The 24517-nt window shown below is 42.5% G+C and overlaps 1 long non-coding RNA gene across 1 annotated transcript in view; it reads left to right on the plus strand.

Moving 5' to 3' along the window:
* LOC141581546 (uncharacterized) overlaps positions 1-13623 on the plus strand; it is a 35333-nt gene extending 21710 nt beyond the window's left edge. Inside the window, exon 4 of the long non-coding RNA XR_012514246.1 lies at positions 13418-13623. This is a non-coding gene — a long non-coding RNA (uncharacterized LOC141581546). The remainder of the gene's footprint in view (positions 1-13417) is intronic.
* The last annotated feature ends 10894 nt before the right edge of the window (positions 13624-24517 follow it).

Genomic DNA, 24517 nt, shown 5'->3' on the forward strand with positions numbered 1-24517 from the left:
CAATTGATTTAGAGCTTGTCTGGTTAATTCTACATGATCTCATCTTAATTACTTAATTACATCCGCAAAGACACTAGTTTTTCCAAAGAAGGTCATATTTACAGGTTTTTGGTGGACACATCTTTTGGTGAACCACTATTCAGTCCATTATAATAGGTAAGAAGCTTAGAGCCAGTTCACCTAGAAGAATTTGACCTGAGGAAGAGGAGGTGCTCAAAATTCCAATTTCAGATCCTATGTGTTAGACTCTATGGTACAAATAACAGAAAACCTAGATTCTAAATAATAGAGGAAATGGATAGGTTCATAACAAGTTAAAATATTGATCTAGCTTTAGGTAAGACTTGAGCCAGCAGCTCAAGCATGTCACCAAGGATCAGATCCACTCCAGTCTCCACTGCGACCTTCATAGAATTGTTTCACTTATGGTCCTACACTGGCAGCCTGAGGGCTACAAATATTCTTGATCATGACCTCCAGGGAAAGAGTCTACTTGCCAATGATGCAAACTGAACCAATGAAATAAAAACTATTGTCTCCCATTGGTCTGACTTGTATGGGGTTGGGACACTATGGTGGGCTTAAGTCAACTGGGACTCACGCTCAGAGCTGGTGTCAGGTCAATCCAACCCATATTACATGCCTAGGGTTTAAGATACTATTAAGAAGCAAAGGGATAAGTATGCTAGAAACATAACCAACATGAGAGAACCACTACAGCTATCATCAAACAACAAAAATGAGAAACCAATATTGGAAGTAATATTAACTGAGAGTGTTAATCATGTACCTTGTACTATGCATAAATTATCTTACATGTTTGCAGCAGCTATAAGTAATACTGCAATTATCCCATTTTACAGATCAGTAAACAGAGACACAAGATGTTAAATAGTTTACCAAAGACACACAGCTTGTAAGTGGGATATCTGGAATTTAATTTGAACAATTTTTTTTTTTTTTACTCCTGAGACTATACTGGCATGTGTGTGTGTGTCTGATGGAGGGAGGCAGCAGTGTTTGGGGAGAAGCAGTGAGGAAGGGAGAAACATGGTTCATGGGAATAGTAGATAATTGAGTGTGATTAGAGCAAAGAAGATGCTGAAAAACCAACTGTACAGCTAGAGAAGTGAGCTGCGGCTGGGTCAAGAAAGACAAACATATTAATAAATCACTGTATTATTCTAAAGGCAATGCAGAGTGTCACAATTAATTTATTTTAGAAATTTCATTCTGGCAATGCCATGGAGAAAGAATCAGAAGAGAGCAGGAGTACTGCTGGGAGGCCAGTAATCCAGACGAGCAGGGATGAGAACCTGAGCCCACACATGGGCAGCAGGGATGGGGAGAAGTAACAGGAGTGAGAAATATCAAGGAAGTAGAATCAGTGGGCTTGGCGACTGCATACAGAAGGACAATATAGGAATCAATGATGAGCCCCAGGTCTCCAACTTGAATGACTCAGCTCATTAACTGCCGTTAACTAAAATTGCAGTAATAGCTTGTCTTTGTAGAGTACTTGCTTTCTACCAAGCACTCCACAGGAACATGCTGATTTAATCTGCACAGTATCTTTATAATGCTACCTAGGAAACAACCACAAAAATCTCGGCAGTACTCATCAATAAGGATTTACCTAGCTAGTGTGCATGTGCAGCTGGGAGGCAGAGGTCAGCTGAGGAGGGCTGGCTCTGTTCCACACATCTCCCACACTCCTCTTGAAACCAGTAGGGAAAAAGAGACCTGCCTTAGTAGATCACAACACTTCTTGCAAAGATGTGTCTAATCTAAGAAGATGTGATATTGGCTGAGGGATAGATAAATAAATTGGTGGAATTTTTCCCCAGAAAGGGTCAGTGAGTGGATTAGTTTGTTTTCATGCTGCTGAGAAAGACATACCCAAGACTGAATAATTTATAAGAAAAAAGAGGTTTAATGGACTCACAGTTCCACGTGGCTGGGAAGGCATCACAATCATGGTGGAAGGTGAAAGGCACATCTCACATGGTGGCAAATAAGAGAAGAGAACGTGTGCAGGGAAACTTCCTTGATAAAACCGTCAGATCTCATGAGATTTATTCACTGTCACAAAAATAGCATGGGAAAGACCCACCCTCATGATTCAATTACTTCCCACTGAGTTCCTCCCACAACACATGGGAATTATCGGAGTTAAAATTCAAGTTGAGATTTGAGTGGGGACACAGCCAAACTATATCATTCTGCTCCTAGTCCCTCCCAAATCTCATGTCCTCACATTTCAAAACTGATCACCGCTTCCCAACAGTCTCCCAAAGTCTTAACTCATTTCAGCATTCACTCAAAAGCCCACAGTCCAAAGTCTCATCCGAGACAAGGCAAGTTCCTTCTGCCTATGAGCATGCAAAATCAAAAGCAAGTTAGATACTTCCTAGATACAATGGGATTACAGACATTGGGTAAACACAGCCATTCCAAATGGGAGAAATTGACCAAAACAATGGGGTTACAGGCCCCATGCAAGTCCAATATCCAGAAGGGAAGTCAAATCTTAAAGCTCCAAAATGATCTCCTTTAACTCCATGTCTCACATCCAGGTCACACTGATGCGAGAGGTGGATTCCCATGGTCTTGGGTAGCTCTGTCCCTGTGGCTTTGCAGGGCACAGCCTCCCTCCTGGCTGCTTTCATGGGCTGGTGCGAGGTGTCTGTGGTGTTTCCAGGTGCATGGTGCAAGCTGTTGGTGGAGCTACAATTCTGAGGTCTGGATGACAGTGGCTCTCTTCTCACATCACCACTAGGTCCTCTGTGTGGGGGCTTCAACCCCCATTTCCCTTCCACACTGCCTTCGCAGCAGAGGCTCTCCATGAGTCCTCCACTCCTGTAGGTCACTTCTGCCTGAACATCTAGGTGTTTCCATACATCCTCTGAAATCTACATGGAGGTTCTCAAACCTTAATTCTTGACTTCTGTGCACCTGAAAGCTCAATACAATGTGGAAGCTGCCAAGGCTTGGGGCTTGTACTCTCTGAAGCCATGGCCTGAGCTGTACCTTGGCCCCTTTTAGTCATAGCTGGAGTGACTGGGATACAGGGCACCAAGTCCCTAGACTGCATACAGCAGAAGGACCCTGGGTCTGTCCCACAAACCATTTTTTCCTCCTAGGCTCCAGGGTCTGTGAAGGGAAAGGCCACCATGAAGACCTGCCCTGCCGTGGGGATGTTTTCCCCATTGTCTTGGGGATCAACATTTGGCTTCTAATTACTTATGCAAATGGATGCAGCCAGAATTTCTTGTTAGAAAATGAGATTTTCCTTTCTATTGCATTGTCCTGCTGCAAATTTTCTGAACTTTTATCCTCTGCTTCCCTTATAAAACTGAATGCCTTTAATAGCACCCAAGTCACATCTTGAATGCTTTGCTGCTTGGAAATTTCTTCTGCCAGATATTGTAAATCATCTCTCTGAAGTTCAAAGTGCCACAGATCTCTAGGGCAGGGGCAAAATGCCACCAGCTTCTTTGCTAAAACATAACAAGAGTCACCTTTGCTCCAATTCCCAACAAGTTCCTCATTTCCATCTGAGACCACCTCAGTCTGGACTTTATTATCATTATCAGCATTTCGGTCAAAGCCATTCAACAAATCTATCAGGAGTTCCAGACTTTCCATTTCCCTGTCTCCTTCTGAGCCCTCCAAACTGTTCCGACCTCTGCCTGTTACCCAGTTCTAAATTCATTTCCACATTTTCAGATATCTTTTCAGTAGCACCCCACTCTATTGGTATCAATTTACTATATTGGTCCCTTTTCATGCTACTGATAAAGACATACCCAAGACTGGATAATTATAAGAAAAAAGAGGTTTAATGGACTCACAATTCCATGTGGCTAGTGTGGCCTCACAATCATGGTGGAAGGTGAAAGGGACATCTCACACAGTGACAGATAATAGAAGAAAACTTGTGCAGGAACACTCCCCTTTATAAAACCATCAGATCTCATGAGACTTAGTTACTATCATGAAAATAGCATGGGAAAGACCCACCCCCATGATTAAAGTATCTCCCACTGAGTCTCTCCTACAACACAAGGAAACTATGGGAACTATAATTAAAGATGAGATTTGGGTGGGGACACAGACAAACTATACCAGTGCGGGTATGAAGAAATGGAAACTTTGCCATTGTTATTGGCAGTATAAATCAATACAAACACTTTGAGAGCAACTTGGCAATATTTAGTAAAGTTAAAGATGACCAACAAATTTCACTTGAGTCAAATGAGCGGAATGCTAGAATAAATATAGAAACTCGACATATGACAAAGATGTCATTACAAATCAGTGGGAAAAGAACAACTTCTTCGATAAATAGTGCTAGGATATTACACACAGAAAAAGCTTAATTAGATCCCTACCACACACTATCACAAAAATAGATTTCAAGTATAGTAAATATTTAAATTAGGTTTATCTTTATGAGAATATCTTATGACCTTAGGATGGAGAATGCTCTCTTACAAAAATTACAAACTATTAAGGGAAAATTTGATATATTTGAATATCAGCATAGCTAAAATTATAGCTAAAATTGTCTTTAACTGGCAATTGTTTAGTACCCAGAATATATCTAGAACTTTTATATACCTGTAAAAATGGTAAACAATATAATAATAAAGCAGATAAAAGATATTAAAGAGGAAATTTTTAAGAAGGAAATTGTAATTGCCAATATGCATATGTAAAACATTTCAACTTCACTAATAATCAAAGGAAAACAAATTAAATCCACAATGAGATGCTATTTCACCCTGATCAATTTGGCAAAGATTAAAATGTCTGACATTATCAAGAATTGGCAAGGCTAAAAAATGTCAATGTTATGAAACATTCTTTCAAAATTCTGAGGAATTTTCTAGATAAAAGAAGACTAAAGGAAACTAAAGATGCATGACAATTAAATGCAATACAACATTTGATCCCTGATTGAATTCTGGACCAGGGGAAAAATCTATAAATGGTATTATTAGGTCAGTGGAAAAATTTGAAACTGGCCTGTATAACAGTAGAATTGTATCAATGTTCTATTTCTGAGTGAGATGACTGCATTATGTTATGTAGGAGAATGTCCTTGTTTTAAGATAAATATATATTTTATTATATGTATGCATGTTGAAATATGGGATGCCAAAGGCCAAGAAAATTTTGGAGAGAATTAAAAAGCAAATATAGCAAAATGTTAACAACACTGAATCTAGATGAAGCATATACATGTGTTCATTATACCATTCTGGCAACTTTCCTGTAAATTTGAAATGTTTCTTATAAAGAGGAGGCAAGAGCATGGAAAAATGGAAACTTTACCATTGTTACTGTTAGTATAAATCAATACAATCACTTTAGAGAACAATTTGACAGTATCTAGTAAATTTCAAAGATGTCCAGTCCTGTAACCCACCAGGTCTCAAAAGTGCACATGTATAATTCTCTGTGCCATTGTTTCTACAGAGAAAAAATGGAGAATATCTAAATGTCTACCAACCACAAAACAGATAAAGAAAGCATTTACTATGATAAAGTGAATGAACTAGATCTGTACGTCAATATTTTAAAATCTCAACAATAATACTATTGAGTGAGGAAAAACAACAGAAGGATCAGTATAGTAGGATGCCATTTCTATACTATTAAAAGAGTTCAAAGCAATACCATATCTGTTTAGGAATCTATGCATGTTAGTCAGTATTTTAAAATATTGGTGATGGTAGGCTGGGCTCAGTGGCTCACACTTGTAATCCCAGCTCTTTGGGAGGCCGAGGCAGGCAGATTACCTGAGGTCAGGAGTTTGAGACCAGCCTGGCAAACATGGTGAAACCCCATCTCTACTAAGAATACAAAAATTAGCCAGGCATGGTGGCACATATCTGTAATCCCAGCTACTCGCGAGGCTGAGGCAGGAGATTTGCTTGAGCCCAGGAGATGGAGGGTGCAGTGAGCTGAGATCGTGCCACTGCACTCCAGCCTCGCTGACAGAGTGAGACTGTGTCTCAAATAAATAAATACATAAATAAAAATAAAAATTGGAGATGGTAAACATCAAAATTCAATAGAGTGAAGAGAGAGAGAGACAGAAATATGATCATGGGCCCCTCCCTGGCCCCCACTGCAAGCATCAACTGTGCCTATTATTTATCCCTTTAAAAAAGAATCTGGAAACAATATAGAAAAATTTTAGCATGTGACAAAGCTGGGTGGAGAAGAACAGATGTCTGTGATATTATTCTTTCTGCTTTACTATAAGCATAAAGTAGTGACAATATGTATTTGAAAGTTTTGGCAAGACAGGACCTGGAAATGTGCATTTCACTTTGCTTTTACAGGAAGCATGCTCTAAAGTCAGGGGCTGGAGTGCTCGGCAGAGGCTTACTGCAGAAGGTATTTCTTGCAAGACAGAAAAGGCACTGCTGTGGTTTTGTGCCAAGGGAGGGTACTAAATTGACACTGCGAATATTGAGTTGACACGAAAATGCTACAGCTTTATAGTTTGAAACATGTGTGCATCTATATCCTCAAGGGACTTAGGACACTGAATGCAAGCTCCAGTCCTGTAGCCGCACAGCTAAAGGAAAACAGCCCAAAAGTTCAATGTGAAAAAAATCAAACCTGCTGTGGCCTAGTGTCCTCTTGGAAAGAACCTCTTGCTATTAGGCTGGGTTATTTAGAACCGGAGGAAGCACCAAGGCAGAGGCTGGAGAGACGCTCCCCTGGCTCCTCGCTGTAAACGGGGATCTCCAGTTGGGCACCCACAGACTCCTGATGAAGCCCCATGGGTGATGGCCGAAGACCTCCTTTTATTTTCTATTTTTTTATTTTTTTGTGAGACAGGGTCTCACTCTGTCATCCAGGCTGGAGTGCAGTGGTGCAATCATGGCCCAGTGCAACTCAAACTCCTGGGCTCAAGTGATCCTCCTGCCTTGGCCTCTTGAGCAACTAGAACTACAGGTCTGCCTAATTTAAAAATTTTGGGGGGACCATGTCTCACTTTGTTGCCTAGGTTGGTCTCAAATTCCTGGCCTCAGGCGATCCTCCTGCCTCAGCCTCCCAAAGCACTGGGATCACAAGCGTGAGTCACCATGCCGGGCCATAGACTTCCTTTTAATAGCTTCAGCAATAGCGTGCCCCAGACTCTTGTCTAGCCTAGAAACATACCTGCTCAGATTCTGGCTCTAACTGGGAGTGCATAAAGCGTGCTCCTGCGTTTAAGTAGAAATCAGTTTTATGGCTTAAAGTGTTCCATTGTCTAACCTGAGAGCAGACAGGGAATTTCAGAATCCATTCATTTGGTAAACATGCAGTGGGCATCTCTTTTGTCCCAGGCATTGGGCTGGACTGAGCAGCTAAAGGTGAACAAGAGTGAGTCCAGCCCTCCGGGAGCTCATAGTCTAGTGCTAAGTCTGACAAATAGGTGAATAACAGTAAGAGGAGTGCTTGGTGCTGGCTTTTACAGAGTCCTCTGAGGGTGAAGAGAGTGCATGGGGCTCTGAAGGTGGCCAGTGTGGTTCTACAAAGGAAGAGATGTCTGAGCTGAGTTTAAAAGGCACATCTGCCATGATAACACTCCAGAGAAGGCACGTGCCAAGCCTCAGAGTAGGAGAGAATGTGGGGAACGCAGGGCGCTGCCCATGAAAGAAGAAAACTGGAGAAGAGAAATTCCCAAAGCTTTCAAGGCAAGCAGAACTGCATTTTATTAATAATAACCATGGGCTGAAGGCTGTTTAGGCTGGGAATTTCTAAATCCAGGGAGGCTTCTATCTTGGAATAGTGAAAGCCTTGGCCGGTACCCAGCCATGGAGGGCCCGGGGACCAATGCCTGTTTGATGGTGCTGTTTATCTTTTGGTCTCTTCCTGGTTCAGTGGAACCTCTCAGCTTCCAGAATGTTCAGCTCAGCCCAGGAAGCTGCTCTTCTGCAGCTCTTTAGCTCATCAAGAGTCTAGCTGGGAGGAGCAGAGGCAAAAAGGAAGGAACATACCAGAGCACTCAGGAGTCCTGCCAAGCCCCTTGGATGTCCTCCCGATGGCTCCCATGTCAGACTGCTGCGATCTGAATCCTGTCTCTGGATTCTAGCTGTGTGCCTTTAGACAAATAATTTAATCTCTCAGAACCTCAGTTTCACTAGTTGTCAAGTGGGAATATTAATAATTCCTACCCATGGGGTGACTGTAAAGTAAATGAGATAAAGCCTGTAAAGTAGATAGCACTGTGCACATCAGGTATTAATACATGCTAATTAGCATTATTGTCATTATTATGTCCTTGTTTCTGATGCCTTTTTGAAAATCCATTCCTTTCCATGCTTTTTCACTCTATCCTCTGCATGTTAGCACCAGACAGAGTCCATCAAGCTTTACTCTCTGCAGTTTGTATTATGAAAATTGGAGGTGTAATGAACGTTTCTTTTTTATGCTCCCTTGGAGAGTCTGACACCAGTCTTACCCACCCTGCAACCCCCACCACACACACAGTGATGGAGAAACCCAGTGGGGCCAATGGAGGCTATTAAGCAGGAGAGACACACGACTAGATGGGGCTTCTCACAATATCACTTAATTATCTTGGGATCAAATGTATTACAAGCACCTAAAATGGTTTAGAAGCTTTTGTGTCTTCATTTGTCAAGCGCCCTAATTCTTTTATTTCTGGGGAGATTGCTCTTGGGCTTACTGGGTCTATTGTACGTCTGGGCACAAGGATGTGATATTTTACATGCTGTTGAATTAAAGCCTTGTTATTTTCTGGGCTAACACTCCCCGGATGAGTCAGATGTTCGCTTCTCAGCAGCGTGGCCTCTGGTAGCGGCTCTGCCTTCAAAGGTCAGTTCGCTCTTTTCTCTGAGGGCCCCCGGCTTGGCTGCCACCTAATGGTGAGTTTCGCGATGAGTAAGAAATGGCTCTTGAGAAACAGTTCGAATGCGCCCTTGGACATGCGACCCTCTGCTGCTGTGAGTCATTCTGTGTGACAGCATGAGAGATATGACTCATCTTTGTGAAAGATGATTGTCTAAGTGCTGCTGCTGGATGGGAATCCGCCTTTGAAAAACAATTCCATTTTATTTTCATCAAATCTAATCATTTTTCTCTTCAAAGCGGACTCTAGCAGAAAAACCTGGCACTGGGGGAGGAGAGGTGTGCTGTAATATTCGCCCAGCTTTTGGAGTGTGCCAAGGTCTATTTTAAGCACTTAGAATATCTCTCAACTCTTATTTCAATCCTGAGGTAGTATTGTAATCATAACAAAATTAATAATTATTATCATTGTTGTGGTTGTTATTTTACAAATGAGAGAATACAGGTTTGGGTTGGTCTAACAACGCTTCGCTACTAAGTGGCAGAACTGGAATTCTAGCCCAGGCCTTTCTGACATCACTAACTGTTCAGCCCTGCTCTTGAATGATGCACGGACCCCACACCTGCTAGGCTCCAGCATGAGCTCATCCCACAAGGCATTTGTTGAGGCCCAGAATTGGGCACTGGTTATCAGCCATGATCCAGACACAGTCCCTTTCCTCCTGGAATGTATAGTCTAGTGGGAGAGAAAGTAAAAGTAAATAAGAAACTGCAATATAGCTTGATAAATCCTATAGTGAAGTGAACAGAAGGAGCTGAGGGATCCCATATGTATAAATGGCCCATGGGCAGGCAGACAGACTTCCTGAAGAAGGTCACCAAGGTAATTCCTACGGGATGAATGGGACTCAGGCAGGTCCAAGGAAGGAGGGGGTTAGAGCAGGTCAGGCAGAACAAGCAGCAGGTGTGAGGGGCCAGAGGTCCCAGGTGGGTGCGGAGTCCCGGGGAAACACTTTTATGACTGAATGGTGTCATGGAGGGACCATGGAGTTGACTCATTTGGGCACTGGTTTTTGCCCTCTTTCCCCAGCAGGGTGCTGGCTACCCCATTTTGAAAAGAACACTGCTTTGCAGAGAAAAGTCTCTGAGAGGGAGGAGAGAAGAAAGATTGTTTTTTTCTTCCTCTCTGTGGCCTGAAATGAGCATATGACAGCTGTCCTGGGCCCTGGGAGGAAGCCGGGGAATACAATCTGTTTAAGCTCCAGGCTCAGCCCTGCCTGGCCTGGCGGACTGGCCAGTGTGGCATGGTCAGGACATCACAGCACCACAGGTTAGATCCTGGTGCAATCTCAAAGCTGAAATTTGGGAGGATAATCAGGTTTTCCTATTAAACATACCAGCAACACGAAGGAAACTACTGTAATGGAATAGACTGAAGAGAAGGCTCCCGGTCGTTTGCTTGCCGGTACCTTCCACAGACAGTGTAAAGGAATTAAGGGCTCTTCTCTCACGTGTACAAGCTTGGGAGGGCCTCCTTTCCCACTGCTTCTCTGAGACATTGCCCCTCTAAGGGTCTTCAATACGACTCTGTTAGTTGGGTGCTTAATGGTCAAAGCCGTTTTATCAAATGAGTAAACCTTGAAGAAGGTCACTTACAGGTATGCAGCGTATTTTGGTTGACTGGACTCGGCTTCATACCATGGTTGGGCTTTGGCCTGACCATTTTTGCTTCTTCTGTTTACTACCAGCTTACCTGGATCACTTCACATGGGCGCCTGGAGACACTTTGGACGTTCCTGTTAGACTTTTCAGACTTCACCCTTTGGTTCAGGTTGAAATGATCATCCCAGAGCTTCCTGAATCCCAGCCTGGTGTTTCTTCAGCATTTGTTGTGCCCCTGAATCAAGTCTCCATTCCCAGGCTCTTTCTCTCGGAGAAATTCTCTCTCAGTGATTGGGTACCTTTATTTAGGTCTTTGTGACAAGTTAATACCATGGGAGTCTTCCAGTCTCGATGGCAGTGACAAGGACCATCTTGCAAGTCTAACACATGGGACATTGTTGTGGCACCTTGCTGTGGAAAGTGCAAGGACTTGGCACCAATTTTTCTATCCCCTGCCTCATATGTAGCATTCTATGAAACCTCTTTCACAGTGTGGTAGTTACAAATGTAAGATCCTGGACTCCAGTTCTGCCACTGGCTAATTTGAATAATATTAGATCATTTATCTGCCTCCTTGTGCCTCATTGCCTTTATGTATAAAACGGCATCACAGTAACAAGTAGTTCATGGATTGTCCTCACGGTGAATGAGTTGGCCCCCGTACAGCGCTGAGACCTGTGCCTGGCCCAGAGCAAGTACTGGTGAGCATTTGCTTTTTTTGGTCAGTGGCTGTTCTCTTTGTGGACCACTTCTTGGGATCCTTCCAACCACAATCAAGTCACCATTCATTTCTCCCATGTCTTATTTAGATGAGATTTGCCCTTCACAAATGAATTGCCGAGACGTTCACACTTGATTTCGGAACTGGCATTTCTTCACAGTGACTTCCCCAAGACTTAGGGTAGGAAAGGTAGGAAAAACCCTGAAAACACCAAATCCTGGTTCATTCCTTTTACTCAGTAAAATCACAGCTTTTTCCCACGGCCTCATTCCAAAAGCCCAGCTGTGAACTGTTCTGGCTGTTGTGCCCCTTTCTTCCTCTAGTGTTAGCTCTGAATCCTTTTGTGTAATCTCAGGTAATAGGTATAGTAAATTTATTTTCACTAACTTTCCATTAACATTTGTAATTTATGCTCATGGAGATCAATGTTCTATTGTGTGCTATTTTGTACTTTTTAGTCTTGGAGTCTGCTCCATCTATTTGAATGAGGTCTGGATAGATGTTTGCCTTGGTGTTTCTCAACATATTCCTTAAGCCTGAACAAAAGCCTGACGTGACAATGCGAACTCATCATTTCCTTCTCTTCAGGAATTATTTTGCACAATAATAAAATGCTATTGCTTCTTAGTGATTTGTTTGTGGCAAAAGAGCCAAAAATTATAACTGCTGGATCTTGTTTGCCTTAAAAACAAAATTCTGTTTCTTTTAGGTATAATATGATTTGGTTTGTCTTATTCTTCATGGATGCTATATTGAATCATATAGTACTTGTATTTTTGTGACTGACTTATTTCACTTGACATAAGGTTCATCCATGTTGTAGCATATTGCAGAATTTCTTTCCTTTTAAAGGGGGAATAATATTCCATTGTATAGTGTTTTAGTCCAATTTATGCTACTATAACAGAATGTCACAGGCTAGGTAAATTATAATGAACTAAAATTTATTTGACTTACAGTTACGGAGGCTGGGAAGTCCAAGAATACGGACTTGCTTTGGTGAAGGCCTTTATGTTGTGTCATTACATCAGAGAAAGCAGAAGAACAAGAAAGGGTGACAGTGAGGGGAAGAGGGTTCATACTTCACTCAGGAACCCTAATTGGATTATCCTACAATAATCCAGTCCTCATGATAACAGCATAAATCTATCTATGATGGCAGAGTCCTTGTGACCTAATCATCTCTTTTAAAGTCTCACCTTTTAACACGGTTACATTGGGGATTAAATTCTCAACACATGAACTTTGGGGGACACAGTCAAACCATAGCATATGGATATACTACATTTTGCTTTTCCAGTCATTCATTGATGTACATTTGGGTTATTTCAACATTTTAGCTATTGCAAATAATGCTGCTACCAACATGAGTGTACAAATATTTCTTTGAGATCCCACTTTCAATTCTTTTTGGTATATATCAAGAAGTAGAATTGCTGGATCATATGACAATCCTATTTTTCACTTTTTGAGGAAATACTATACTGTTCTTCACAGTAGTTGCGCAGTTTCATATTCCCACAAACAGTGCACAAGTGTTCCTATTTTTCCACATCCTCATCAACCCTGGCCATTTTTGGTAAGAGTTATCCTAATGTGTGTGAGGTGGTATCTTTTTTTTTTTTTTTTTTTTTTTTTGAGATGGAGTTTCACTCTCGTTACCCAGGCTGGAGTGCAATGGCACGATCTCGGTTCACTGCAACCTCCACCTCCTGGGTTCAAGCACTTCTCCTGCGTCAGCCTCCCAAGTAGCTGGGACTGCAGGTGTGCGCCACCGTGCCCAGCTAATTTTTGTATTTTTAGTAGAGACGGGGTTTCACCATGTTGACCAGGATGGTCTCGATCTCTTGACCTCGTGATCCACCTGCCTCAGCCTCCCAAAGTGCTGGGATTATAGGTGTGAGCCACCGGAGGTGGTATCTTATTATAGTTTGATTTGCATTTCATATTGGCCATTTGTACATGTACTTTGGAGAAAAGTCTATTCAAGTCCTTTGTCCAGTTTTGAATCAGTTCGTGTTATTGTTGTTGAGTTTTAGGAGTTCTCTATATATTCTGGATTTTTATCCCTTTTAAGATCTATGATTTCTAAATGCTTTCTTGCATTCCATGGTGTATTAAGCCATTCTTGGATTGCTGTAAAGAAATGCCTGAGGCTGTGTAATTTATAAGATAAAGAGGTTTAATTGGCTCATAGTTCTGCTGGCTTTACAGGAAGCATGACATCAGCAACTGCGGAGCTTCTGGAGAGGTCTCAGGAAGCTCACAATCATGGCAGAATGTGAAGGGGGAGCAGACAGTCACACCGTGAGAGTTGAAGCAAGAGGAGTGGGAGGAGGTGCCACACGCTTAAACAATCAGATCTTGTAAGTACTAACTTGCTATCTTGAGGACATCTGTCCTATGACCCAAACACCAGGCCCCATTTCCAACATTGGGGATTATAATTAGACATGAGATTTAGAGCGGACAACATCAAAACTGTATCATGTAAGCTGCCTTTTTCTTTTGTTAGTAGTGTCTTATGATGCACAAATTAACTGAGTTTTGGCAAAGATGCAAAAGCAATTCAATGGAGGAAGAATAATCTTTTCAACAAATGGTACTGAAGTAGTTGACATCCATAGGCAAAAAAAAAAAAAAAAGAAGAAGAAGAAAGAAAGAAAAAAGAAAAAAAGAAAAAGAAAAGAAAAAAAGAACTTTGAACTAAACTAAATCTCACATTTTTAAATGAAAAATAACTCAGAATGGATTATATACTTAAACATAAAGCATAAAATTATAAAATGTTCAAAAGAAAACGTAGGAGAAAATCTTCAGGACCTAGGATTAGTAAAAAGTTCTTAAATGTGATATGAAAAAAAAATGATTTATAGAAGAAAATCAGTAAGTTGGACTCATCAAAATGAAAAACTTTTGCTCTACAATGAACTTTATTAAAAAGATGAAAAGACAAGATCTGAACTGGAAGAAAGTATTTTCAAACCAAATACTGACAAAAGAGTTATATCTAAAATATATAAAGGGCTCACAAAACTCAACAATAAAAAACATCAAAGATCAAATTAGAAAATAGACAAAAAATATAAAGAGACATCCCACCAAAGGGCATGCAGACGGCAAAAAAGAACATGAAAATTTTTTCAACATCATTACCTATTAAGGAAATGCAAATTAAATTTCACTATATACCTATAAAAATAGCTACCATTTAAAAAATAGGAATAATATCAAATGTTGACAAGAAGGCTGAGGAATTGTCTCCTTCATACATTGCTGATAGGAATGTAAACTGGTACTATCTTCCTGGAAAATAGTTTGGCAATTTTGTGAAAAACTGAACATTCACTTACCTTATAAGCCAGCAGTTGAACTCTTGGACATTTATACCAGAGAAACGAAAAGTTATATCCACACAAAAATGTGTACACAAATGTTCACAGCAACTTTATTTTTAATAGCCCAGAATTGAAACAATCCACATGTCCTCGAATGGGTAAATGCTTAAAGAAACAGTGGTACCTCTGTGCCATGAAATACTACTCAGCAATAAAAAGAACTATTGATACATGCAAGAACTTAAACAGATCTCAAGGAAATTATGCTAAGTAAAAAGAAAGCCAATTTCAAGAGGTTACATACTACATACTTTGATTTATATAACATTCTTGAAATGAAGAACAGATTACTGGTTGCCAGGGAACTGGAAGTAGGAGTGGGGAGGGGTATGATTATAAAGGAGTAGCATGAGGGATCTTTGTGGTGATGGAACCATTGCGTATCTTGATAGTGGTAGAGGTTACATAAAGCTACACCTGTGATAGCTTTGCACTGAACTATATATACACACAGGTACACACACTTAAGTAGATATAAAACAAATGAGATCTGAACAATGTATATGAATTATACAAATGTTAATTTCCTAGCTTTTATCATCATGTGAGATGTTACCCCTGGGGAAAGTGGATGAATGGAACACAGGATTCTCTGTACTATTTTTGCCACTTCTGGTGAATCTTTTTATCTGTAACTAAAAAGTATAAAAGAAAAATACAGGCTCATAGTAACCACTTATACAATACAAAAGTCTCTCTTTAAAAATGTGGTAATTATCAGTCGGGTGTGGTGGCTCACGCCTGTAATCTCAGCACTTTGGGAGGTCGAGGTGGGCAGATCACCTGAGGTCACGAGTTTGAAACCACCCTGGCCAACATGGCGAAACTCTGTATCTACTAAAAATACAACCATTAGCTGGGTACGGTGGTGGTCGCCTGTAATCCCAGCTACCTGGGAGGCTGAGGCAGGAGAATCGCCTGAATCTGGGAGGTGGAGGTTGCAGTGAACTGAGACTGCACCACCACTGCACTCCAGCCTGGGTGACAGAATGACACTCTGTCTAAAAAATAAATGTGGTAATTATGTACCCTTTTTAATTTCAGTGCCTGAAGAAGCCAAAGTCTTGGTGTGGAGCCCTTCTTGTCTTATCTTTCATATCAACATATGTAAAAATGCATAGGTTTCTGTTTCCTTTTTTGTTTGTTTCACAAATATATATATCATCTACATTATCCTGAAACTTGCTTTTGGTCTTTCTCAATATGACACAGACATCCTCCAATGTTAACTTACGTGCGTAGATCTTGATATTATGTTTGCCAACTATACTGTTCACAGCAACCATGCCGTTGTTTATTCAAATGTTCCTTTATAAATGAACTGTTGCCAATAATAAGGCCTCTGCCTTTATTTCTGGTAGGACAAACCCTCCATTCATTTTCAAACTTAACTTTAGTAGTGGAACCCTTTCTTCAAATTCAATCCTATCACATCACAAAGTTCAATAAGGAAAAAGCCTGTTACGGTGAATGGGAGTGAGGGAGTTTGGAGTGCCTCTACCCCTTCGGCAGCCCCAGATGCATCTTGGCGAACCGTTAGGGTTTAGAGAACAACAAAACCATTGCCCTCCAACTCCTGATGCCTGCTGTCACCCCTGCTCTTCTCCCTGCCTGAACTCTGATCCTGTCTGCTCCCTTTAGTCCTTTCTGGGGTCCTGTTTTAGTTGGACAGACCCTCCGAAGCCAAGATCCTTGAAGTCCAGCCTTCTGACTACACGAGTACTGCTTCAACCCACCTGCTCAGAGACCTCTCTGTCAGTATCAGTCTGAACCAGTCTTACATTTGCTGTAACTCTTGGAGGCCGGCCCTAAGCCAAAATAGTTATCTAGCCTGCCCTTTCCTGGCCTATTGCCCTTTCTTCCTCACCCCCACCCCATCCTTCTACCAAGGGCCCAGTGTATCTTGTTACGGAACCCTCCTTTCCAAGATTAAAACCCCAGCCCATTCTCTTCATCGCCTGGCTTTTCAACCTGGCTCCTTCCATTCTCCGTAATCTCTCTTAGGAATGCAGTATTTCCTGCAGTCTTCCCTTCTGTTTTAAATCTCACACAGGCACACACAACTGGAGAAAACCCATCACAGCTTCAGCTATCCTCTCCACTCAAATGACGCCCAGATCACGTTTGCAGCCTGGAATTCAGTCCAGTGCTCTGCCTCAGATCTCAAGCAATTTGCCAGCCATTTTGAACTTTCACTTGCTGACTCCGCAGACCTCAGATTTGACTTGTTTAAGCAGAGGATACATTGTCCTGCCAACAAGCTCCGGATTTTCTGCCCTTGATCTGGGATGTCATTGCTTCTCCGGTCATTCCTTCAAGTCCACTATCTGCTTGCTCTCCAATTTGTGTTGAACCCATCCCTTATTTCTCTTTCCCTCTATTGTCATCCTAGTTCGAGTCCTAATGATTTCATATTGGTTCTTTGCAAGTCTTCTAACAACTCCCTCTACCTGAAGTCTCTTCTTTTACTCCTTAATGTCACCCCCTCCAAACACCACTGCTGAAATGATTTTCCTAAAACACTGCTCTCTGTGTGCCATTTGTCTTCTCAAAAACTTTCAGCGACTTCACTACCTAAAGGAGTAAGACCAAGCTCTTTAGTTTAGAAGTCAACCTTCTCATATATCTTTACAAACTTGACTCCTACTATTCTCCTAAAATAAATAGACCAAGTAGGCTGATAGCCTTTCAGTGTCTTAAAGACACCAGGCCAATTTCCACCTCTATGTCTTCGCTCTAGCTGTTTCTTTTGCCTAGAATACTTCCCTATTTTACCCTACTTTCCCAGTTTATTTTATTTTTTGAGACAGAGTCTTGCTGTGTCACCAGGCTGGAGTGCAGTGGTATGATCTCGGCTCACTGCAATCTTCACATCCCGGGTTCAAGTGATTCTCCTGCCTCAGCCTCCTGAGTAGCTGGGACTACAGACGTGCACCACCATGCCCAGCTAATTTAATCCCCGTAGATTCTTGAACACCCCATGACTTCATTCTCAGCTCTGAGAAACCTTCTATGGAGCACACACACGCTGATTGATCTCTCATTTGCTGCCTTGCAAATGCTGACCAGGTTTACTGTCTCCATTTCAGGGCAGTATGTCATTGTGTGTGGCACTCTTGGAGGCTCTCTGCAGGCAGGGTCCATGCCATGTATATACTGCACGTATTTGCCACCTTATGTAGCCCGGGCATCTGCTTGTTGCCAGAACTCAGGATTTGGCTCGGGCTCACTTATGTGCCTGAATGATAGACATTAACTAGGAGCCAATCGCTTTATCATGTTTCCTTCTTTTTCTTACTTTGGGTCCATGGAGATTATAATGCCACCACAGAAAGTCGGGAGATACAGTGATGAACACTCATGCCCATGAGCTGGTGCTTTCAGGGAATTATTTAAACAGGAAGTGCCATGGTTTGGCCAAATGGGGTGCGTATCCATTGAGACTGAGAAGCCAGCGATCAGTGTTCCCAGAGCATGGGCAAGAGAAGAAAAGCTTTTGGCAGAAATCAGTTTGATAATGACATAGGACTTAAAATCTGCGCTTTCAGCAGTTGCAGAAGCAAAGACTAAGAAGTCGGCATTTTCAGCTCTGAAACAAGAAGTGGACATTCCAGAAGAAGCAGTGAGGGAAAATCGAACATAAGATGTCTGTAGGACTTGGCAGGCATTATGGTGTGGGCCTCTATACAGCTTCCGCACACCAGGGCAACCCCTGAGCCTTAGTGAAGAGAGGCAGGAGTTTGTTAACCAGAATCTTGCGGAGTCACCAGACAGAAGTGTCTGAACATTGTTCTCTTCATGCATGCAGCTTCAGTCATTTTTATCAAGTCTCGTTGTTGTCTTCATCCAATCCTGAGCGGAAGAACACGTGTGGGTGATTCCAGAACCGGGTGGAGCCCGGGGAGGCTTCCAGAGCAGGCAGCGCCCCTTGTTCTTGACAGAGCCCTTTTGACAGAATGCACCTCTGCCTGCATGTCTGTTACAAACACCTGTAAACGTGGGCCTGAGGGAGACAGGGCAGAAGAGAAACAGGAGAACTAACATTCACTGAATGCCCACTTTAGTCCAGGTCCTTTGTTAAGCATGTCATTAACATTATCTGCAATCTTTACAGGATCCCTGCAATATGGACATTGGTAACTACATTACAGAAATAAGGACATGGACACTTAGAGAGGCGAGGCCAACCTGGCTGATATCGCAGCTGGGAAAGCATGAAGCTGGACTCCATCCACACTAGGTAGCCCCCTGTAACTGCTATACAAGGAGCTCCAGAATCTGCAGTGACGCACTGGCTTTCTTCCACTGGTGCCATCAGGGCCTGCAGAGCAGGAGCTGTTTCTGTGATTAGCAAAGTTGTTTCTTAACACAAACAATGGCCTTTTTAAAGATGGAGTCTTGCTCTGTCGCCAGGCTGGAGTGCAGTGGCATGATCTCCCCTCACTGCAACCTCCACCTCCCGGGTTCAAGTGATTCTCCTGCCTCAGTCTCCTGAGTAGCTGGTTCTACAGGCACGAGCCACCACACCCAACTAATTTTTGCATTTTTAGTAGAGACGGGGTTTCACCATATTGGCCAGGATGGTTTCAATCTCCTGACATCGTGATCCACCTGCCTTGGCCTCCCAAAGTGCTGGATTACAGGTGTGAGCTACCACACTTGGCCAACAATGGTCTTTTCATTTAAGGCAGCTTCTCCATGAAGAGCCTTGGAAGCACCTGCAGGAAATGACAGGTGTATCTCTCTTGCAGCAAAAGGCCTTCAGGAAAGCCCAGTAAAGCTGATTGCTATGTATGTGCCCTGGCAGTCATTAGTGTGTTCCTTGGAGCTGTGGGGCTGAAAAGGGGGATGCAGGGGAGTCTTGACTCTCTGGAAGAGAACACAAAAAAGTAGCCCTCCATGGATCTACTGCTTTATCCAATGAGCTAGCTAAAAATTCTGGCATCAATAACTCTATTCTAAATTGGCTCAAAAGGTGGTTTGGCCAATGGAAAGAAACCATAACCTCAATTCTTACCTCTCTAGCAACTGTGATAGACAAATGTACTTCTTCTTGTTAGATGTTGTGTCGTACCATGCATCCGAAGACTCGTGCAGAGGCTCGTAGACACAACTCTAACTAAAACATCCCCAACCCCTCCTCCACCCTATTCAAATGAATTACTTCTTTTAGAAGAACAAACAGAACTGAGTCAAGACATGTTAAATACGTTTGAAGAGAAATTCTGAATAGAAAAAGGGAGGAATTGTAGGAAATAAGAATAAATAAAAGATTTCTCTTCAAAACTTTCCTCTTAATTCATTATGAACAAATAGTTTCTTCAAAGGTTAATTTAACTTCAAAGGTTGAAGTTTTGCTAATAATCTTAAAGTAGCTGCTAGTCATAATAAAGAAATAAGTGCGGCCGGGCGCGGTAGCTCACGCCTGTAATCCCAGCACTTTGGGGGGCCGAGGCGGGTGGATCACGAGGTCAAGGGATCGAGACCATCCTGGTCAATATGGTGAAACCCCGTCTCTACCAAAAAGACAAAAAAATTAACTGGGCATGGTGGCGCGTGCCTGTAATCCCAGCTACTCAGGAGGCTGAGGCAGGAGAATTGCCTGAGCCCAGGAGGCGGAGGTCGCGGTGAGCTGAGACCGTGCCATTGCACTCCAGCCTGGGTAACAAGAGCAAAACTCCGTTTAAAAAAAAAAAAAAAAAAAAAAAAAAAAAGTGCATCCCGTGTTCTTAGTTCTTGTACTTTAACCTAAGTATTTGCCGTGACATGTCTGGACAAGCCCAGGCAAGTCTTAGGTCATAGCTTATTCCCCTTCGTTATTTGGAAATGTTATCACTTTTCTAAGCATCCCTCAAGTTACTTCCTCTTTTCCTTTGTTCTCCTCTGCCTTCACTTCTTTAGTAAATTTCCAAGTTTTTAGCCAATCGGGTCGAGTACAGAACGTGAGGTCCCATTCCGACCAATGGAAACTGGACACAGCAATAGGGCGATTGCGTCAGGTTATGAAAGTTATAAATGTCCGTGTCTCCTTTGTTCAGGTGTGCTCTTGAGGCAGGACTGCCAGCGAGTTGCACCCTCCCTCAGGAAGTAAAACTAGTCTTGCCGAGGAAAAAAAAGAGTACCTTCTTTTTCTTGGTCTTGCAATCCACACACACATTATCTAATTTAATCCCTGTTTTTCGAGGAAGATAGCAGAGTCCCTAAGAGGGTCAGGAAGTTGTGAAGGTCACAGCTCCTGAAGAGCAGGGCTCCTCAGACTCAGGTGTTCTGGTTCTGGAACTCATGGATTCTCTGCTGTGTTGCTAGTGCAGCACTCTCCAGAAGAACCTGTTCAACTCCCCAGAAGTTGTGCTACCAGCAGCTCTAGAGGCTGATCTTCAAAGGCACAAAGTGGGCTGCCCATTGCCCCCTAGACTCTCTCTTCTACCTATTTCTTTATGTTTGGAACTGTTCTGAGATAAGGGAACAAGTCCTTTCATTCTGTAATTAGAGATGTAGTAAAATGCAAATACTATACAAAAGACAGCAGCATTGACTTAAATTCTCCCTAAGGTGAAAATGACTTATAGGTAGCCTAGCCAAATGAAAAGAACATGTGTTTAGGATTCAGACAGAGCTGAGTCCAAAACTGGCTTCACCAGATGTGAGGCTTTGTGGCCTGGGCTTGTTTCACCTCACTGAGCCTCAGGCTCCTGATTTATAAAGTGAGAATTAAGCTACTTACCTCTATGGTAACATTACACATAAGTGCACATGGGTGCTCCAAACAGTGCCTGGCATAAGGTATACGCTGAATAAATGTAATTATTCTTTTTATAACTATTACAATTTCACAATAGTTTTGAGCTCCTGAGAGATGTAATCATATAAAAGAAATAGCGATTTTTTTTCCAACTTTTAAGTTCCATGGTACACGTGCGGGATGTGCAGGTTTGTTACATAGGTAAATGTGTGCTATGGTGGTTTGCTGGACAGATCAACCCGTCACCTGGATATTAAGCCCAGCATCCATTAGCTATTTTTCCTAATGCTCTCCCTCCCCACAACTTCCCAACAGGCTCTGATGTGTGTTGTTCCTCCACCCCATGTGTCCATGTAGTTCTCATCATTTAGCTCCCACTTACAAGTGAGAACATGGGGTGTTTGGTTTTCTGTTCTTGCATTAGTTTGCTGAGGATAACCGCTTCCAGCTCCATCCATGTCTCTCCACAAATCACGTGATCTTGTTCTTTTTTATGGCAGCATAGTATTCCATGTTGTATATGTACCTCATTGTCTTTATCCAGTCTATCACTGATGGGTATTTAGGTTGATTCCATGTCTTTGCTATTGTGAATAGTGCTGCAAAGAACATACACATGCATGTATCTTTATAATAGAATGATTTATATTACTTTGGGAATATACCCAGTAATGGGATTGCAGGGTCAAATATATTTCTGCCTCTAGTTTTTTGAGGAATCACCACACTGTCTTCCACAATGGCTGAACTAATTTACACTACCACCAATACTGTAAAAGTATTCTTTATTCTCTGCAACCTTGCCAACATCTGTTTTTTTATTTTAATTTTTTAATAATCACCATTCTGACAGGTGTGAGATTGTATCTCACTGTGGTTTTGATTTGCCAGAAATAGCAAATGCCAATTGGGAAGACTAGCTGACTCCAGCTCCACCCAGTCGGGAGCTTTCTAATCTTGGACACATCACACTCTTAGCCTTGGACTTTTCACTTTAAAATCGGGCTGTTGTGAGGATCAAGTGAAATGATGCCTGTGAAAGTGCTTTGTAACCTGTGAAAGTGCTATATCAATATCCAGTTATGGTGGAAGTTGGAAAACATAGAGTGAATGCAAAAGTATTATTCTCTAATTATAACCTTATTGACCAGAGTACTGATTACGGGTTATAAAGTGTTGACAGTACAATCTTGGTGGAGCTGTAAAGAAACTGCATCTTAATGCTATGTCTCTATGGGTGTGTACATATGTTAATAGATACATACATTTTATAAACACCTATGATCATATGTTACGTGATAGATATCGCTCTAATTATGTATCACATAAACCCAACAATAGGCTTGTCTTTTTGTTTTGAAGTGCTTTCTGGAACAATCCTTGGGCCAATCTGGGCATAAATGCCGCTCTACATGTCAGAGGTTAAAGACAAAACATCAGACCCCCAAACACCCTGATGGGAGCCTGAGGAAGTTAACCCTGAACGCAGCATTCAGGAGATCTGAAATGGCCAGGGCTGGCTGGAAAGCATCCTCACACATGGGCTTCCTTGAGGGCAATGAGGAAACAAATATGGAAAGCCATGTGCAGGGTCCCCACACAAATAAGGCCAGACACCTCCACAGAGTGGAAAGCAGCTCTGAAGTTGTTTGTGGCCAGATGCTCTGTGCAACTGTTTCTGCTCTGGGGTCTGGCAGCCCAGAATGCTTTTCAGGATCTTAAGGAAAAGGCGCTGCGTCTCCTTCACAGATGCCTTCTCCCTTCCACCCTCTCCCATCAGCTAAAACAACGTCTGAGTGTGCATCTGTTTGCCACCAATTCTTGAGCTGTGCTTTGCTAGTGGGTTCTCTTCTCTCCAGCGAATTTGCCAGTGCGACCTGGCACACAGAGCAGTTTTACTCTAGAGAAGTAAATACAGCTTTTAGGATGCAAATAAATGCAAGAGGGAAACACACAGATTGTTTTATGGAGCTATTGGCCAAGTGTATGCAGTTAGCAGCTATGAAGCCCTTGAATTATGAAAATTAATTAAATTCAATTTGATGAATGAGAATAATCACTTCAAATAGGATAATGTGATAAATAACCCCTTCCATAAGGAAAACAATAATTTCAATGCCACAGGTGCTTCATTTTGAGGACTGCTAAAGTGCAAAAATCCAAGGTGTTTTTTTTTTTTTTTTTTTTCCAGGCTGGAGTGCAATGGCACGGTCTCGGCTCACTACAACCTCCGCCTCCTGGGTTCAGGCAATTCTCCTGCCTCAGCCTCCTGAGTAGCTGGGATTACAGGCACGTGCCACCATGCCCAGCTAATTTTTTGTATTTTTTAGTAGAGACGGGGTTTCACCATGTTGACCAGGATGGTCTTGATCTCTTGACCTCATGATCCACCCGCCTCGGCCTCCCAAAGTGCTGGGATTACAGGCTTGAGCCACCGCGCCTGGCCCCAAAAATCCAAGTTTATGAAGCGAACAGTACTAATGATAATGGAAAGCTGGCTTCTGGCTCTGCTGCACTCTGGTGAAGGACAGGGCCAAGATCTTCAGTTTGCCTCGGCAGTTCAGCCCAAAGTTACTGGGTCCAGAAATGAAGGAGAAGGTGAAGCCTGGGATTCCCACGTAACTCCCCATACTGTTGGCTTCTGGCACCTGATCCCAGCCTCGGCCCTCTCAGAGCAGCGGCTTCTAATTCTCTTTGTGACCCATAGGGACCTTGCAGTCCCAGCCCTTCCCAGCCATCTAACTGTACCTTCTTACCCCCCAAAACACACAGAGATTTTCCCACCTCAACTGCCAGGACTTGAGTCTGGCCTCTTGCTGAGCTGCTTCCTGCCTGTCACAGATCAAAGCAGCAGCAAGCACAGCCGGAACGCCTCCCATGCCCTGGGGTTACTCCAGGCCATTTCTATCCCCAACCCCATCTGCTCCGCCCCACTCTACGTAGTACCCGCTGGAAGCTCCCTGTGAACCAGGTACTGTGCAAAGAGCTTTAGATACTGTGCCATTTGCACCTTAGGGCAACCCCATTTGGCTAATAAAACACGATCCTCATTGTATAGATGAATAAACTGCAGCACAGAGAGATTAAATATGTAGCTTCATGTCATACAGCTTATAAGAGGCTGAGCCAGGATTCAAATACAGGGGAGTTAGCCTCCCAAACCCTCACTTTTAA

Source organism: Saimiri boliviensis, chromosome 16 (genome assembly GCF_048565385.1).
Source record: "Saimiri boliviensis isolate mSaiBol1 chromosome 16, mSaiBol1.pri, whole genome shotgun sequence".
In the NCBI taxonomy this organism is placed as follows: Eukaryota; Metazoa; Chordata; class Mammalia; order Primates; family Cebidae; genus Saimiri; species Saimiri boliviensis.